A 14026-nucleotide genomic window follows, 5' to 3' on the forward strand; every position below is an offset into this window, starting at 1 on the left:
TCCAGACCTTTACTCACTGTAGGGTTTTTTCTGAACTCTTTCCAACTTCCCAAGAGTAATGTACAGATGAGTACATGCCAATGAAATTAATGTTGTCATTTTTGTTCATAATGGAGGACATCCCTTGTTCTGAAAAGGCCCTCTCTACATGTCAAAATATACTTAATAAAGTTGTTTGCAGATGTTATGCCATTCATTCTAATAACCCTAGTACCTATAGTGGTGGTGGCAATGTTTTCTACTTAGCTTTTATTGGTTTAACTTTGGAAGTAATCTCCTGGGATCAAACTGCAGAGCTGTAGCAGTCTGAGAGATGTATGGATTCCAAGGGGGAGAGGGTAGAATGGAAGATATCTTCCTAGTTCTATTTTGTGTTCTTCCCAGAATATGTTCACTTGTATTTTTCCATGTTTAATCTAATTTGACTTTCTTCCTGTATATCTGACCTATAGATACCTGTCTGCATTTGTTTTCATCTTAAGAGGGTGCTTGACACCTACCCATGTAGTACCAGTAAACTTAATATGCTTTTTGTCTTTTTCCTGGCCACTAGTGAAGATGTTAAATAAAACTGGGTTCAGCACTAATCTCTTCATGCTACATATCCCACCAACTCAACGCAGTTTTTTCACTGCCTATTGTTTATCTTTCTAGCTGATTTTAGTTTGTGACAAGGCTCATGTGTAAGCAAATCCAACTTAATTTTTCAAGGAAGATGTCAGAAGCACTATTCTAAAATGTTCCATTTAAATGGAAAGACCTAACAGCCCAGCTTTAGTAACATTATTTCGTTATGTTACTGAGGGATAGCACAGACAGTGCACGTTACAAGGCACATGTATAATAAAACTTTTGGCAAGTACTTTTTCAAGATAAAAGAGCATTGAGTCCATTCTCCTAGGAAGGTGATTCCTCACTGGAAGAAGTGATACATTAATAGGTTATATACAAAAGACAAAAACTTTGTGTGGTTTGTGAAAGAATTATCTCTAAACGTATCCTACTGCATCATAGCGTCACTCTCTGTGGATTTTTAACTAAACATGCAAGTGAGTGAGTGGATGGGCTGAGGACATATAATCCTGCAGGTTACATGGCTGATCAGGGTAGCGTTGTAAAAACGAAAGAGAAGCTGGTGCAAAGGAGGCTACCATAGAATGTGTCCTGTGCCCTCCAAGTGGGCTGAAGCTGAAAAAGACTTGTGGCTACTACTCAGCATTTAGAATTGATTTGCTCTGGTTTTGCAATCTTGTTTTTGACAAGAAAGCAAGCTCTGAGTAAAAGGATTTAAGTTGGGACACTGTCCTTCCCCAGCTGGAGTGTCTGTTTATAGGTGACTTCCCAAAGCCTATACAATGAGTGTCTGGTAAAAAGAGGCTTACACTTGGATCTTCCTGATTCTTGGCTTCAGGCTCAGTTCACTGGATCATGCTGACTCTGAACATCTGCAATAATCTAAACATATGAGAGGGGTAATGTAAGTATATGTTCCTTATTTTCAGAAGATCTAACCAAACCCTGAAAGAAATGATTGGTTCAAATTCTCCCCAGTCAAATAATCTTATCAAAACTCAGGACATAGATTCTGTGAAAACCCACTTTTCAAACATCTCCCTAACATATCAGATTCTACATTTTTCATATTTTAGCTTTAAGGGCTTATTCAAGACCTAAATTCCATGATTTTAAAAAGTGTGCTTTTTGTTTTTAGGTGAAAATATATGCTGTTTGATTTGTAAAGTACTTTCAGATTTATGGATTGAAAATATTGCCTGTGGTATTTTTTTAAATGTGACTAGTGTTTCAAGGTGCCCAACTTGAGACACTTTCAAGGGGTCTGATTTTTCAGAAAGTGCTAAGGACCAACCCTCTGAAAATAAGACGCATTAAGGTGTCTCAAGTTGAGCATCTAGACTAGCCACTTTTGAAAATTGTGGCTTATGTAAGTGCAAAGTTTTATATAGAGTTAGAGTATTTAGGCTCAGTGGCAATTAGGAATGTGTTCCAAATATTATGCAATTTTTCAAAATTCTTTTGTGTTTTGTAGATGACTTTCTCTCATGAGTCAATTTCTGTAAGAGTTAGGTTTCATTCTGAAATAGATGGTGAATCATAATGTAAGAACATAAGAACAACCATACTGGGTCAGACCAACAGTCCATCTAGCCCAGTATCCTCTCTATCAACAGTGGGCAATGCCAGGTGCCCCAGAGGGAGTGAACCTAACAAGTAATAATCAAGTGATCTCTCTCATGCCATCCATCTCCACCCTCTGATAAACAGAGTCTAGGGACACTATTCCTTACCCATCATGGCTAATAGCCATTAATGGACTTAACCTCCATAAATTTATCCAGTTCTCTCTTAAACACTGTTATAGTCCTAGCCTTCACAACCTCTTCAGGTAAGGTGTTCCACAAATTGATTGCATGGTGTGAAGAACTTCCTTTTATTTGTTTTAAACCTGCAGCCTATTAATTTCATTTAGTGACCCTTAGTTCTTGTATTATGGGAATAAGTAAATAACTTTTCCTTATCTACTTTCTCCCCATCACACACAATTTTATATACCTCTATTATATCCCCCCCTTAGTCTCCTCTTTTCCAAGCTGAAAAGTCCTAGCCTTTTTAATCTCTTCCTCTATGGAGATCCTCTGCAAACCCCTGAATCATCTTTAGCTCCCTTCTCTGAATTCTTTTCTACTGCCAGTATATCTTTTTTGAGATGAGACCACATCTGACGCAGTATATTCAAGATGTGGCATACCATCGATTTATAGAAGGGCAATATATATATTCTGTCTTATTCTCTGTCCCTTTTTAATGATTCCTAACTTCCTGTTTGCTCTTTGACTGCCTCTGCACACTGCGTGGACATCTTCGGAGAACTATCCATGATGACTCCAAGATGTTTCTTCCTGATTGTTTGGTAGGTAAATTAGCCCATCATATTGTATGTATAGTTGGGTTATTTTTCCAAAGTGTATTACTTTCAATTTTATCCTACATTAAATTTCATTGCCATTTTGTGCCCAATCACTTAGTTTTGTGAGATCTTTTGAAGTTCTTCAGTCTGCTTTCGTTCTTACTATCTGAGCAGATTAGTACACTGCAAACTTTGCCAACTCATTATTTACCCCTTTTTCCAGATCATATGAATAATGTTGATTAGGATTTGGTCCTAGGACTACCTTAGGAAACACCACTAGTTACCCCTCTCCATTCTGAGAATTTACCATTTATTCCTACCCTTTGTTGCCTGCTTTTAACCAGTTCTCAATCCATGAATCACATTCTCTGTACTTAATTATTCTTTGTGCCATATTATGGTACCATCTTTTTAAAGTAGAACTCCCTACTTCAATCCAGGGGAAGTTCTGCTTAAAAGTAGTAGTATGATGTTGCCCTCTGCTATTAGCAAACTTCAGTCATCTTCTTCAAATTGTTTCTCTGGATCAAGAGGGGAATGCCTGTCAACATTTATGAAAATGTATTTTATTTCTACATGGACTGTCTTATTTTCAAAATTAATGGATCTCTGAACAAAACCATAACAGGTACAAATAAGAACGGGCATGTGAAGAGCATCTCCATGCCATATAGGTGTCACTGTGCCTTAAAGTATGTACCGCATCTGGTGTCAAGAACAATCTGTTTGTCATTTTAAATGGGTTATTTCCAATTCACAATACTGCTACCCTTTCAGTTAATAACAAAATGTTGTTCTTTTATTTTTTATTTTGGTAGGAACTTTTGGAGAAAATTAGATAAATCCAAAATCTAATACCTTTTGGAAATGTTGCCAAACCTTCCTCTTTGATAAGTTTTTCCACTATAATCTGAATGATAGTCACATCAATTTCCCCTTCTACTAGCTATTTGTATCAACATGAAGATTGCAATGGCCGGTGAAGAACAGTTTTGTTTCTCTTTTTTAAAAGATAAAGAGGTCCTGGGCCCTTATAAACCGGTCAGCCTAACTTCAATACCTGGAAAGATACTGGAACAAATTATTAAACAATCCATTTGTAAACACCTAGAGTATAATAGAGTGATAAGCAATAGCTGTTAGACCCACAACAGCGGTCTCCCTCCGGGACTGGGAGCAAGTAGGTACCGGACATGGTGTTGGTATATAATACTCTAAATGCTCTTTACTGATTACAAAACAAACCTTGCTCCACATTCACACCCCAAACATACTATACCAGAGTTCAAAGGTCAGAATGGTCCCGATGGCCAGTAGAGATTTGTTCTGTCAGGATAAGATCATAACATACAGGGAGCCGGCGAAAACCATATCTATAGTCACACAAGACTCTGGATCAATAAACAACTCTCTGATTTGCAGAAATCATAGGCAACCATTTATCATCCTTTCCGTTGCCTCATCAGTTCTTTGCCTTGATTTACTAGATGTTTTACCCACACAATTCCAAAGGGTAAGCTGCCAATATCATAGGTGGGCCATTTCCTCCAATTCTTACAATTTTTATCAGTCCAGCTGGTGGTGTTTCCTTTTCTGATTTTCCATATTTTTCTTGGAACATAAGATTGTTTTTGCACAAATAGTTCTAACAGTTCTTGACCTTAAGTTCTTGCTTCGGTTGCTAACTTGCAACGCACATATTCATATCAAGCACGTATCATTCATACTAGGCCTCAATGACCTATAACATATTACATGACTATGTGAATCACAATATATATTGAGAGAGAGAGAGAGATCCCAACATTCCCCCCTCTTGATACATGATTAATGCCATTAATTATTGTATTACTTTATAATTTTGCAAGCAATTCAATTTTATATAGCACTTGCTCCAAAACTTCATTTTCTTATTTGGCAGTATAAAGATAACATAATAAAGGTTAACAAAATCATTAATACAAATAATATGACAATAGGATGTAGCATTAAATTTAGAAGCGCTGTGACACTGGGAGACCATCCTTTAAAAACATCATACCTATGAGAAATTGCCAATTCTTCTCTGTCTTTCCCAAATTTTAATATTTGACCAGTGTGGATCAAAATGTTTTTTTTTTCCCAGCTGAGCAGACTTAGATACATCTTTTGCATGGTGCTTGGTTTTTTTGCTTTCATCAGTTTTTTTTCCCTTGTTCCCAATATATCCCCAAATCAAAGGACCAGTCCACATCTTTTGGTTCCCAAATAATTTCTTTCTCTAAAAATAGAGGACCTCGGTAAATAATTCCATTAATAATAACCTCTGTTACATTACATTTACATGACTCAATTGGGCCTGTTTCTATCATACTTCCGCAAAATACATGTTTTTCAGTAATTACCACACAAATACACCCATTGCCTAAACCAAACATTCTTGTGCCATTAGAGGCTAAATATTGCACAGTACATTGTCCACTTGAATGGTTCAAATGACATTCCTTTAGGGACCAAGTTAGATGTGGGCACACCCATTTGCATTGTCCCCACTCTTCACAATGTTTCATTAATTCTACTAATTTATAATCCCCTTCTTGAATCAAGTGTGTCCCACATTTCTATTTGCCATAATTCTCCATTAAAAATTGTTGGCAATACCCAGCTCATTGCTGCTTTTCTTTGCTTCCCTGTGTTGTGTAACAGCATTCTGCCTTTCCACTCTCCCCTCAGAGTTGCTTGATCCCAACTGAACGCCATATATTTCTTCCATCCTGTAATTCATTGATTCCATATATGAGGATCTTTAAACCATTCAAAAGGCCACTGTCCATTACTTAAGAGATTAACCATTCTCTCTACGTATTTTATCCCATAAATTTGCATCTGTACACATCATATAGTTTTATTGTCAATCTCAGACACACCAAATAGATCTATACTTAGAGACATTTTCAAGGTTTGGGCTTGTTTCAATTGGAGTTCTGCACTTCTTATTCCTTGTTCTGATAATGCACCAAAATGTTGTCACATGTCTATAGCCCACAAAATCTTACCCAAAGCTGATGTTTTCCCTTGTAACATCTCAGTGTCAAATGAGTTTAAAGCTCCAGCTCCAGCACTAGTACTACCTATGATATATTCCCCTATACCACTCTTATTTCATATAGTCCCATCTCCTCAGTGTTGTTGCCACGCTTGTAATAGAGGCAAGGCATATGGCATACACTCCAGATGTTGTGCACTTATATTTACTTGCACTCCTTCCAACCAGATTGTTTAATCCACAAGAGTTGGGGCTTCAATTACTTCTCCTCTCCTATATGGGTGCTTGTCTGCCATGATTCTTCGTCCAATCTTGTTTACTGGTATCTGATTAATAAACATACAAAACTGACCATATCCCCAAAAATATGTTCCCCTGTTAATTTTCCTAAAGCAACTCAATCTTATCACACCACATTCCCATAATTTGAGTCATTCTATCCCACATGAGTATTAGCCAATTCTTGTTCATTAGTCACATCTAGGGTGACTACATCAAATCCCAGATTCCAAAAGGTACAGTTCTCATCATAACTAAATCTAAGCATTAGGTGACCTTTTGCCTCTTAGTATGTATAAATACCTCCATTGATTCTCCAAATCTTTTGGCTTTAGATCAGTGGTTCTCACACGTTTGTACCAGTGACCCCTTTCACACAGCAAGCCTCTCAATGAAACCCCCTTATAAATTAAAAACACATTTTTATATATTTAACACCATTATACATGCTGTAGGCAAAGCAGGGTTTGGGGTGGAGACTGACAGCTTGCGACCCCCCCATGTAATAACCTTACAACCCCCTGAGGGGTCCCAACCCCAAGTTTGAGAGCCCCTGCTTTAGATATTTCCATGTCACATTTTTGCCATCTTCCCACCATATTTCAAATTTTACCTCAAAAGGTTTCTCTTTACATCTGGTTTTGTTTGGCACTGATTTTCGCATTCTGTCCCACGAATAGACGAATGTATTATCACCTTTGATCTATACCTCCATCCTAGAGGGGCTCCCATATTTATATCTATGTACCCCTAAATTTCCCCAAATATTCAAAAAACATATTTCCATCTTTTTTGAATTATGAGGTTCCTCAATATTGAAGCCATAGCCATTATTCCATAGGACTAATCTCCAATGCTTCTGGCCATATTATTCTAAATACCTACACTAACCTCTTCTATCTTTGCTCAAACTCCGGTATTTTTTTTCTTCCTAAAATATAAAGCATGCAACACAATTATTCTACTAAGCACAAAATGCAAAGCAATCATAGAGACTAAACCAATTACAAAAATTGTAGCACCGTATCCACAATCCAAATCCAAGGTCTGTACAGGATACTCTGGTGCAACTGAGCATTCTTTTCCTTCTGTAAGATAAACTAAAAGAAAGGGAACATTATTTAATCTTTAGGCCATAACTTTCATTGTGATGTGTGGACCCACTTTCCCTTTTCCCCCTTGTTAATCTGCACTACAGTAGGTGAAATTTTATTCATGATGGAAAGTGGTCCAACCCATTTAGACTCCAGGACACGATTTTTCTATGTTAATTTAAAATACATTAGCTTCAGTTTTCCATAATATACTGTCCTGAGCCACATGAGAATCCACATAGTCTCTTGCTTTTTCAATGGCATCAGTCAGTTTAAATTCCATTTTCTTAAGTTCTATCAGTGACTCCCTTACCCACCGGGTAACTGATACCTCCTCCTCCTCTTCTTCTGGGTACAATAAAGGGCTCCACAATCTCATAGGCCTTCCAAAGATAATTTGCTAAGGCTGGTAGCCAGTACCCAATCGATCACTCCCTCGGATTGCCACTAACACCACTGGCAATTTATCATCCAGTCTTTGCCAGTTTCTTATACTACTTTGCGTAGAGCTTGTTTAATAATTTGATTCATCCTTTCTACTGTCCCTGACCATTGAAGATGATAGGGAATATGTAGTTGTTGCTTTATTCCTAAAGTTTTTAATAAACTTTTAATTACTCCTACTACAAAATGTGGCCCATTATCTGAATCAATTACTTTTGGAGTTCCATATCCACTAAACACTATTTCCCACAACTTTTTGGCAGTGGTCTCTGATTTCTAGTGGGAATCGCTTCAACCCATCAGAAAAGGAATCCACTATTACTAATAAATACTGATTTCCCCCTTTGGGTCTTAGGCACTTTATCAATATAACCATCCTGTATTCTACTCCTTGGCCCCACAATTCTTTGGTGCAAGAAGGGTCCCAAATTCAGTGGTCTATTCCCATCTGCTGCACACCTTATGCAGTTTTTAACGAAGTTTTCTACGTCCTTTCACACCTTAGGCCTTATTCCAATTTGTTTTACCTTAAAGAGGGTATTCTCTATTCCTTGGTGGGCCATAAAGTGACACAGGTTAATAATCTCTTTAAAGTTTGTCAGGTACCCACTTTACCTTTCCTGTTTTCTTATTCCCCATAGCCACCTTGTGTATTCCAGTTTCCCCATCTTTCCTCAGGTTTAACCTCCTGTTTTATGGCCTGAGCTCTAGTAATTACCATAATTCCCCAAGGTTCCTTTGCTGCTAATTTAGCTAAAGCATCTGCTTTATCATTCCAATATTTTTCATTCCCTTCTCACTTTTGATGACCTTTAATATGTCTTACTCTTAATTTTCCTGGGTGTGTTTTTCACCTAATCATAGATAGATAGATAGATTTCCAATCCTCCTTTTGAACTAATTTTTCCCCCTCAGCTGTTTCTCAATGATTCTTTTTCCAAATCCCAATCCAGTATAACAGTCCTTGTACCGCAAAGTCTATATCCATATAGACATAAAGACAGTCTGCAACATTATTTTTCTGTTTTAAGCAGATCGCTAAGAGCTCTGACCTCTGCTCCCTGAGCTGAAGACTTACTCATAGATCCAGAAATAGTTTCCCTATCAATTTGTACAGTCACATATCCCGTATATGGCTTAGAGTTCCCATTGTATAAACTACCATCTGTAAACCAAACCTCTTTTTCTCCAAGGCTTCACACTTCATCTACCAGGAGTGCTTCTTCAACTAACTTCGGTTTGGTTTCTGGAAGTGGGCATTCGTGCTCTTCTCTTTCCCTTACAAGGGCATAGGGTAACATCATTGTTTGTTTGTTATTCTCATAAGTGATATCTCTTCTAGTTAACATCAAGGTCCATTGGCCCATCCTGGTATTTGATACTCCTTTCCACTGCAGTTTCCCTGATAAAATATACTACAGGAGAGAGTGAGGTGTTTGTATTATAGGGATTGTGCCAGTAGTCAAAGCAAAAGCTTCAATGGCCCACACAGCAGCTAAACATTCTCTTTCACGGATCCCAAACTGCTGCTCCCTAGGGGTTAATCTTCTAGACTTGTATGCTACCAGTATTAACTTCCTGTCAATTTCCTGCACTAATACAGCTGCTAGACTCTGGGTTGCTGCCAACTTAATCAGAAATGGCTTATTTATCTCTGGGAATGCTGGAGCTTGCCTGAGGGCTTGTTTTAAATTACAGAAAGCACTTTTTCTTGTTCAGGCCCCCACTCCCATTCTACTTTCTTTTTTCAGTAAATACAACAAGGGTCCAGTTACAATGGCAAAATTCCTGATGTGTTTCCTTAAATAGCTACACCCTTCTAACATCACCCTCAATGCATCAGAATCCTCTGGCATTGGTAAATTCGTTAATAATTTCACCTTTGGTTGATCTGCCTGAATTCCTTGTTCCCCTAGGGTCACCCTCAAATAATTCACTCTCCTCTGCACTCGTTGAGTTTTCTCTTTATTAGCCTCGAAACCTGTTTTTCCTGGATGAGTCTCAACACTTTTTTTAGTCTGTTCAGTCACCTCCTCTTTAGTGTCCCCCCACACAAAAGTGTCATCTACATATGAGGTGACATTCTCCCAATCCTCTTTGGATAATTGATCCAGCATTCGCGCCACATGTTGGTACACTATAGCCAGAGTGCAGTGTAGGCCCTGGGGAATTCTTTTAAGTAAGTATTGTTGTCCCTTAAAAGTAAATGCAAAGCTGGCCCAAGAATTGAGAGGCAATGGGATGGTGAAAAAACAATCTGCTAAATCTCTGACAGAAAGCCATTTAGGTGTCCCCTGTGTTCTTTCCATTACTTGAGGTAGATCTGCTACTATTGGTGCCATGGGTGGGGTAGCTTTATTAATTTGTCTAAAATCCACTGTCAATCTCCAGTCTCCTGAGGCTTTTAATATGGGCCAAATTATATGCGGAATTCCCCTTTTCAATCGCTCCCTGTTGTTCTAACGATTCAATTATTTTCTCAGTTCCTGACTCTGCTTGCCCTGGATATTTATATTGTCTCTGTGGTGGCACTTCATTCCCCATGTTTTTAACACATGCTTTAATTTCCCTGCGTTGGGAAACTCCTTTACCCACGCATCCTGTTGATCCAGTATAATCTCCTCCACTGCTTCTGCAGCACATATTCATGGAATGTACCCTGCTGTCAAGATGCCTTCCGTCCAGCCAGGCACATGCCACAGAACTCCATTAGTTAAATCCAAAACTAACCGATTCCTCTTCAAAAAAGGAGTCCCCAATACTACTGGCTCAGCCCCCTGATCTATCTGAAGCATTTTTTCTTTACAACAAAAATTCCCCACTCTCTCTCTGGGTATAGCTATTTCTACTGAATGATGCATTTTTCCTGTCACTCCTTCCCCCCAAAAAGGAGGCTGCTGTAATGATCTCTGACATATATCAAGTCAAATCACAACTTCTATTTACAATATTTACACCAGCCCCACTATCCAATGGGGCATCTTTGGATCCATTATCTCCCACAATGACAGTTGTCCTAGGTCTCTCATTTGAATCCCATCTTAATTAAGTTACCATCTCCCACTCCTGAGGACCCATTTCCAGTGGAAGCAACTTGTCATCGGGGCTTCCCTATAGAGCAGGTTTCTCTGAACCCTCAGCTTGCATAGCTGCAACCTTTTTCTGCTCCTTAAATGTTTCTCCTTCCATCCTTTGCATTTTTTTTGCAAATTCATCAGTTCTTCTCCCATTCCACTTATCTCTATCTACTCCTCTCAATTTTAAATACCTCCAAACAATATTCTGAATCACATCTACTCCCTTCTGGGGCTCATTTTGATTATTCCACCCTCTAATTCCTTGGGGTGAGGGTGTTTTGTCCTCTACCATGGCCTCTTCCTATCTCACGGTAACCAGAGCTATAAGTGCTCTTATTTGAATATGTTATTGCTTCAACTAAAGGTACTCTGGGTTTCAATCCTCCTACCTGGCTTCCCCCTTTCATCATTCGTTGATATATTATCCAGTGCTTCAGTGCATCCATAACAGTTAACCCCTCATCCTTGGCTGCTTGGTTCACCAAATTAGTAGACATCACTAATAAATTTCTATCCAATCCTTCATACGCATCATTCCAAAATTCCCTGATTCAAACCATTTGTTGTGACGGTTCCTCATTGTTTTTTCCTAGTCTGGACGATGACTATTCACTTGAAGACATTCTCATCTCATTGGAGAGGTAGCCCCTCCTTGCCTGATTGCTTCTTGGCCCTGTATTTATGTGATGCTGAAATTGCACCACAGTTACAATTACAATTTTCTGTGTATACACACACATCCCTTCATAACCATAACCTGTATCCATATCTCCTAGTGACTATTAAGTTCAGTGCATTACAAGCTTCTGTGATGTACTTTTATAGTGCAATAACACAATGTGAAATTGGGTGGTTTAACTGCTTATTGTTAGGTTTAAATCTTCTGTTCCACCCAGGTCTGGACCCTGACTGTCTTGCTATAAGGGTAATCAACCTCTGGAACAGGCTTCCAAGGGAAGTTGTGGTATCTCAATCACTGGAGGATTTTAAGCATAGTTTGGGCAAACACCTGTCAGGGATGGTCTAGGTTTACTTGGTCCTGCCTCAGTGCAAGGGGCTGGACTTGACGACCTCTCAGTCCCTTCCAGCCCCACATTTCTATGATTCTATAAATAGGACTACTTGAAAAATTTCACTTAAACTGCTTTTTCAACAGAAAACTGGTTTTCAACTAAATGAATTTTTTTCATGAAAAGTGTCTGTCTTTGTCAAAATTTTCATTCTGAAATGCCATTGTGGTGCCTCACATGAGTTGTAGTTTGAGTGCCTCATGTACCCATTAACCTCTATGGGCTGGGTTCCCCAGTTAGATTAAATCTCTCATGATGCATAAACACCAGGGACTCCCCAGGGTTACTACAGTATTTTATGTGGTGGTGCATCATAGGACACACAGTCTGGCCCATGATACCAACTCTCATAAGGTACTGTTGACATGTCTGAATCAGAATGTTTGTTTGGTTTTAAGCTATTTCTGGGCTGTTGATTTTTTGCCAAAATGTCTAAATTCTCCACAGGAAAAAAAAATCCCAATTTTCTGACCAATTTTATTTATACATCTTCTTGCTATTCTAAATTAGACTCAATGGGTCTTGACAATGCTGTTCACACACCAGTTCCACTTTGGCTACAGGTGAAGGACATAAGGTTTGCAAGATTAACCAATGCCCCATAAAGTGATATGGTGATTAACTTCTCTGAATCAGTCTAAACCTTCATGATACTCATTCATTGTTCCTCAATGAAGACTATGCAGATGTTCACTTTTAGTCTTGGTGGAAGCCTTTTGTTTCCAAGTATACAGCTGGAAGCCCATGAGATAGTAAAGTTGTTTCATACTGCAAGAAAAGAATTACTCTTTCAGAATGTGGATCTTCTGAGTCTGAATCTGATATGTCATAGCCATATCCTAACAATTTGAGCATGATTTTCAAAGACCCACATATGAGTTAGACACCCAGCTGCTTGTCTCATGTCTCATGGAAGAAGTTGACTTTAGAAGAGACTTGAGAAACTGTGATGATTTGAGCTCAGTTAGAGGGATAGCAACTAAGGGCTTGTCTATGCTACAAAGTTAAGTTGTCTTAAATTCTGTCTAACCTGATGGACAGCCACTTCTGTAATTAAACCACTGTTACATGTCCACATCATGCTCCTTGTGTCAGCGAAGCATTTCCTCAGTAGCAGCTCTTGCACCGACACAGAGCAATGCACCATGGGTAGCTATCCCACTGTGGAACTCACCACTATCTACCACAGAGTGTTTTGGGAAGGGTTTGCAATGCCTCATGGGGGTAGGTTCAGTGTCCCATGATGCAGTTTTTCTCAATCCCATCATTCTATGGGCATCCTAGTATGTTTTGCACTGCTTTTCAACTGCCTTGATAACCTGAGTGCCAACCATCTCTGTCAGGATCCTGCACCGCTCTTCAGTAATGTGCCGAGCGTTACCAACACAATGCTTGCGATATTTCCTGAGCTGTGAGTCTGATCACGGTGCCTTGGTGTCTGCCTTGCTGTATGCCATGGAAACAAACAATTCAGGATTGTTGTTGGCATTCACGGAGCAGCTAAACATGGTGGTCCATCGGTTCTGGGTCTGAGAAACAAGCACCGATTGATGGGATCACATTGTTATGCAGGTATGGGATGATGAGCAGTGGCTGCAGAACTTTTGGATGCACAAGGTCACCTTCCTGAAACTGTGTGCAGAGCTCACCCCTGCCCTCCCAGGCAGCAGCACCAAAATGAGAGCTGCCTTCATGATGGAGAAGCGAGTGGTGATTACTGTTTGGACACTGGCAACACTAGATTGCTAAAGATCAATCACAAATCAATTTTTAGTTGGGAAATCCACTGTGGAAGTCGTTGTGGTGCAAGTGTGCAGGGCTATTAATCACATCCTGCTATGAAGGACTGTGACTCTTGGCAATGTGTGGGAAATAGAGGATGATTTTGTAGCAATGGAGTCCCTCGACTGCAGTGGAGCAATAGACAGCACACACACCCTTATTTTGGTTCCAGACCACTTTGTGATGAAGTACATCAACAGAAAAAAAGAACTACTTTTCTTCGGTGTTGCAAGTGCTGGTAGATCACTGGGGTCGTTTCATTGACATCAATGCGAGATGGTCAGGGAAGATGTGTGACGCATACATCTTTAGGAACACAGACCTGT

This window comes from Chelonoidis abingdonii, chromosome 6, assembly GCF_003597395.2.
Source record: "Chelonoidis abingdonii isolate Lonesome George chromosome 6, CheloAbing_2.0, whole genome shotgun sequence".
Lineage (NCBI taxonomy): Eukaryota > Metazoa > Chordata > Testudines > Testudinidae > Chelonoidis > Chelonoidis abingdonii.